A 5,915-nucleotide genomic window follows, 5' to 3' on the forward strand; every position below is an offset into this window, starting at 1 on the left:
CCGGTTTTGGTTATACTTCACCGCAAAATGTGGGAATAGTTAGGAATCTAAATCGTAGGAGACTGACAGCACACAACCTCTCTTTTATATATAAAGATATTCATTTCAAGAAGTTACTGTACATTGTTAATATTTCATATGGTTTCCCTTGGCTTGAATAATTGGTTCAATGCACCTGGAAAGAGATGCGTACAAATCCTTCACCATCTTCACAGGTATGAGATTCCATTCTCTGTGGCTGATCTCCTACAACTCTTCAAGATTGTGTAGGTTTTTCAGACGAACCTTCTCTCTAGTTCTGTCCATATTTGCTTGATGATATTTAAGTCAGGGCTCTGAGATGGCTAATCTTTCAATACGGTAACACCTTCATCAGCCAGACTTTGTTGTGTTGCACGCGATCTGTGGAATGGAGTTCCGTCATGCTGAAATATCACACCTTCATCCAAGACTAGTATCAAATTGTCCTTCAGCGACTGGATGTGTTTGGCACCATTCAAGTTACCGTGAAAATTTAACCAACTTTCTTGAAACTTCACTTTTTATGTATCCCCAAATTTCACTGCTTTTCGTTGTGTAACGTAGGTCGTTTCGCTTTCTATTGCAGCAGCAGCGGCAGCACCAGCAGCAGCAGCAGCAGCAGCAGCAGCAGTAGTAGTAGAGTAGTAGTAGTAGTAGTAGTAGTAGTAGTAGTAGTAGTAGTAGTAGTAGTAGTAGTAGTAGTTATAAATGACAGAAAATGACATGCAACAAAATAAGGTAAATTTTGACCCTTTAGCATTCGGATTATTCAGTCACGTGTTATGTTTATTTATTCACGTTGTTCTAAATTGATCGTGAACTGCCTTGTAAGCCTCAAGACTTAAGATGGTGTGATTTTTTTTTATTTTTAGAATGACATTGTTGGGTAGGTGTGAGAGACTAGATCAAGTCAGATTGAACGTAAAGCAGGCAGAATATTTTGGCCGGATATTGCCGGTTTAAATGCTAAAGTGTTTGGGGTGCGAGGCAGAGCCGGCTCGACAGCTTTATATTCCCACTGCGTGGAACCCTGAGCAAATATCTTTTACTATAGCCTCGGGCCGGCCAAAGCCTTGTGAGTGGATTTGGTAGACGGATACTGAAAAGAAGCCCGTCGTATATATGTATATGTATATATATAGGTGCAGGAGTGGCTGTGTGGTAAGTAGCTTGTTTTCCAACCACATGGTTCCGGGTTCAGTCCTACTGCGTGGCACCTTGAGCAAGTGTCTTTTACTATAGCCTCGGGCCGGCCAAAGCCTTGTGAGTGGATTTGGTAGACGGATACTGAAAAGAAACCCGTCGTATATATGTATATGTATATATATAGGCGCAGGAGTGGCTGTGTAGTAAGTAGCTTGTTTTCCAACCACATGGTCCCGGGTTCAGTCCTACTGCGTGGCACCTTGGGCAAGTGTCTTCTACTATAGCCTCGGACCGGCCAAAGCCTTGTGAGTGGATTTGGTAGACGGAAACTGAAAGAAGCCCGTCATATATATGTATATTATCATTATTTCTAAATCTTTCTAAAGGAGACTACGGCAGCAGTACTGGGTATTAATAGTTATCGCCAAGCTAACATGACAGTCCAGAAAAATAGGACTTACCCAACCCTCGAAATTTCAGGTCTTAATAGAAAAGATTTATACTTCTACTAGCAGTATCGCCCGGCGTTGCTCGTGTTTGTAAGGGAAATAACTATATAAGCATTTTTAGAGATGTAAAGTATAATAGCCATCTCAATATGGCTAACCACAAGAGGGGGGGGGTTACTGTAGCTTTTTACGTTCTGAGATTTAATAATAAATTTTTAGAGAGTTACTTCCCTTATATATGCCAAAAATGCATTAAAAATGGGAAAGATTGATGGTAATTTTTTTTTTAATCGTAGACTCATCGTAGACGCGCGCTAATACCCAGAAGGGCTCGATATGAATCAAGGCGGCTAGCTGGTAGAAACGTTAGCACGCCTGGCGAAATGCTTAGCGGTATTTCGTCTGCCGCTACGTTCTGAGTTCAAATTCCGCCGAGGTTGACTTTGCCTTTCATCCTTTCGGGGTCGATAAATTAAGTACCAGTTACGCACTGGGGTCGATATAATCGACTTAATCCGTTTGTCTGTCCTTGTTTGTCCTCTCTGTGTTTAGCCCCTTGTGGGTAGTAAAGAAATAGATATGAATCACGACTATAAGATACCTGCTTTTGGTTAAAACTGCACCGCAAAATGTGGGAGCAGTTAGGAATCTAAATCGTAGGAGACAGACAGCACACAACCTCTCTTTTATATATAAAGATAATTGCTATTGTTGTTGCTATTTTTATGATAATGTTTATTACTGAAAATTTTTTAAAGAAAAGAGAGAGAATAGTACACACCAAACTATTTCCTTCTGTTTGTTGCCACCAATCTTCAACAACAACTACAAGAATGTTCAGTCCATCACCACAGAAACAAAATTAAAAGGATGGTAGAAATGAGGAAAGTTCTTTTGTCTTTTGTTATCATAGGTGTGTTTGATGTTGGACAGTGTTTCTTGTTTGAACCAATGCATGATGAGTAAGCCAAGGCAAGTGGCACAAATACTTGCTCCCTTACACCGTGAAATATATGAGACATAGGACCACGAACAAAAATCGCGATTTCCTCAGCTCCATGCGTTTCACGGGTCAAAGGAACTGTAGCTTGTTGGAGATAAGATTTATCAGCTAAGAAAAGACAAAAATGTTACAAATGAATAAGTAGAAATGTATAACGAAAAAGAAATCCGAAGAAAGAAAAAGAAAAAAAGAAAGGAAATTATCGAAATATATCTTTATGTTACTTTCTTTTGAATTATCATTGTCAGAAAACATTTCTACATTTTAATTTTCTTATTTTTCAAACACATAGGTGTGGTCAGTTATAGCGTCGTCACGGTTAAATCCAAAAACGGGTGTAGAGTGAGAAGGCAGGTAAGTTAATAAAATAATGGAGTTAATTAGTTAGATTAGATTGGTGTTTAATTAGTAGTCATGCAGATTAGTAGTTGAGTAGAATGAACACGTTGCTAGCGAGATGCCAAAAAAAAGGTAGATCTCAAAAGAGCAGAGGCGTGTGTGTGTTTGTGTGTGTGTGTGTGTGTGTGTGTGTGTGTGTGTGTGTGTGTGTATGAATGTGTGTGTGTGTATGAGAGAGAGAGAGAGAGAGAGACAGACAGACAGACAGACAGAGACAGAGACAGAGCTTCCCGCTGATCAAGGATCAAAAATGTTCCGGCCATGCCTACCAAGACTTTCTTTCAGATGTAGTGTATCTTGGACAATATTATATAACGTGTCCTTCATTTTTTAAGATTGTAGAGTTTAGATATGAAAGTGGTTTGACCGCTATCTCTAGCAGCCCGGTTGTTTTCCCTGTAACAGCTTCACATAACAGCTACTGAACGGTGGCACGTACGTTGATTACTGACTGGAAATCGGACAACTTCATACCCGTGGCCTGCTGGCAAACACTGAGTACTCTATATGGCGGCGAGCTGGCAGAATCGTTAGCACGCCGAGCGAAATGCTTTGCGGTATTTCGTCCGCCGCTGCGTTCTGAGTTCAAATTCCGCCGAGGTCGACTTTGCCTTTCATCCTTTCGGGGTCGATAAATTTTGTACCAGTTACACACTGGGGTCGTTGTAATCGACTTAATTCGTTTGTCTGTCTTTGTTTGTCCCCTTTATATTTAGCCCCTTGTGGGTAATAAGAAAACATATATGAGTGATTCATATTTGAAAAAAATATCAGATATATTCCTCTATTTCAGAGGTACAGAAGCTTATTTCTTTCGGTGCTAAATCTTCATAGCAAGACAATATCTCCCAATGCATTTGTACGCGCAAAAACATTCGTAGCGCACACTTACACATACATACAAACACACAGAGAAGCATACGGACGTAACTGCTCACTTCACGGAGAGAGTTAAGTTAACCAGATTGGTATCACAGAACTAGGGTACAGGAGGCGGGATCTGTATGAGCACCCCCTACTTACAAAGGGGATAGAAAATGCTCTGCGGTCACAGTTTGTGCGAAGCTTGAGGGATTCGGTTGATAAAAAAAAGGGTTATAAATCAAATTATCAAAATAAATAAATAAAATGATAATAATAATAATAATAATGATACAATCTATAAAAAGAAGTAATAAGCATAATATTAACTATAAAAACGATAATATAAATACTGATATTGATAATACAGATATAAATACTAATACTTATATAATAACAACAACAAACATAAAAGAGAAAACAATAAAAGTATTAAGATAGTTAAGGAATACAATGATAAAGTGGATAGTAACGAAAATAGTAAACAACCTAACGTAAATAATTTTAATTAATTGTAAACTACTAACAGGGGATCTTTTCCTTTTGAACAGCACATACTCTTTACTCTTTTACTCTTTTACTTGTTTCAGTCATTTGACTGCGGCCATGCTGGAGCACCGCCTTTAGTCGATCAAATCGACCCCGGAACTTATTCTTTGTAAGCCCAGTACTTATTCTATCGGTCTCTTTTCCCGAACCGCTAAGTGGCGGGGACGTAGACACACAGCATCGGTTGTCAAGCAATGCTAGGGGGACAAACACAGACACACAAACACACACATACATATATATATATATATATATATATATATATTATATATATATTATATATATATATATATATATATATATATATATTATATATATATATATATATATATTACATATATACGACAGGCTTCTTTCAGTTTCCGTCTACCAAATCCACTCACAAGGCATTGGTCGGCCCGAGGCTATAGCAGAAGACACTTGCCCAAGATGCCACGCAGTGGGACTGAACCCGGAACCATGTGGTTGGTTAGCAAGCTACTTACCACATAGTCACTCCTCTAGTAAACTAAACACTTTAAAACTTCGTATACTGGTAGAACGTGTCAAAGTAAAACATTTGACGCAGCAAATGATTTTAGCTCAATTAGAGGCGATTCATTGGTTAAAATTCGAAAAATTAAACTACGTTAAACAAACGAAGTACAATTTTCTCAAGAAAGCCAAGAGAAAAAAATGTTTTATTTTGACACATTCTACCAGCATACGAAGTTTTAAAGTGTTTAGTTAACTGGAAATTGTGTTGATGACATGTGCCGTTCAAATGGAAAAAGATCCCTAACAGGAAATAAATGTAATGAGGATAACTCTGAAGACATAGAATACAAGCACAGCTCTATTAGTAAGGAAACAAGTAACGTTTCTAAAAATAAAATTTTCGATTGCGCCAAAGGAAAACGATGTGCATTAAATTCTTTCTGTAGAGAAAATTTCTCACTACATTTATATTTTCCACTGAGCTCTCTACACATTCTGACTGAATCTTCCATGCGTTAACAGGTACCTCCTTACGACAATTTAATCAAGATATCCTTGGCCTGAAAAGTAGCCTGCGGTATACACCTCACTTGGATATTTAACACTTCCGAGGTTCCGCTCGCTATGGAACATATGTAGCCCGGATCTTATTCTACTCCATTCCTTAACTCTGTATATATATATATATTATATATATATATATATATATATATATAATATATATATATATATATATATATACATATATAAAGATCCAGGAATCAGGTGTAGGAAGAAAGTTAGCTTCAAGCAATCCGTAGTACAGGGGCAATTGTGGTTTATTGAGACGGAAGGTTGCGGATTTTTTCGTATCTAAATACAATAAACAGAAAAAAAGTTCTTTTTATATTTCACGATAGGTGACCGAGGTTGCCTCGTATGCGAATAAGAAAACATGTGTTAAGTAATGGAGTTGATATCATTTAATCAAGATATCCTTGGCCTGAAGATTAGCCTGCGGTAGACACCTC

General features: G+C 38.0%; 1 long non-coding RNA gene across 1 annotated transcript in view; it reads right to left on the reverse strand.

Annotated features, from left to right (window-relative positions):
• LOC118767845 overlaps nucleotides 1–2,764 on the reverse strand; it is an 11,261-nt gene extending 8,497 nt beyond the window's left edge. The window contains exon 1 of the long non-coding RNA XR_005003743.1: nucleotides 2,398–2,764. This is a non-coding gene — a long non-coding RNA (uncharacterized LOC118767845). The remainder of the gene's footprint in view (nucleotides 1–2,397) is intronic.
• Nucleotides 2,765–5,915: the final 3,151 nt, after the last annotated feature.

The sequence above is a fragment of the Octopus sinensis genome, linkage group LG25 (genome assembly GCF_006345805.1).
Source record: "Octopus sinensis linkage group LG25, ASM634580v1, whole genome shotgun sequence".
Lineage (NCBI taxonomy): Eukaryota > Metazoa > Mollusca > Cephalopoda > Octopoda > Octopodidae > Octopus > Octopus sinensis.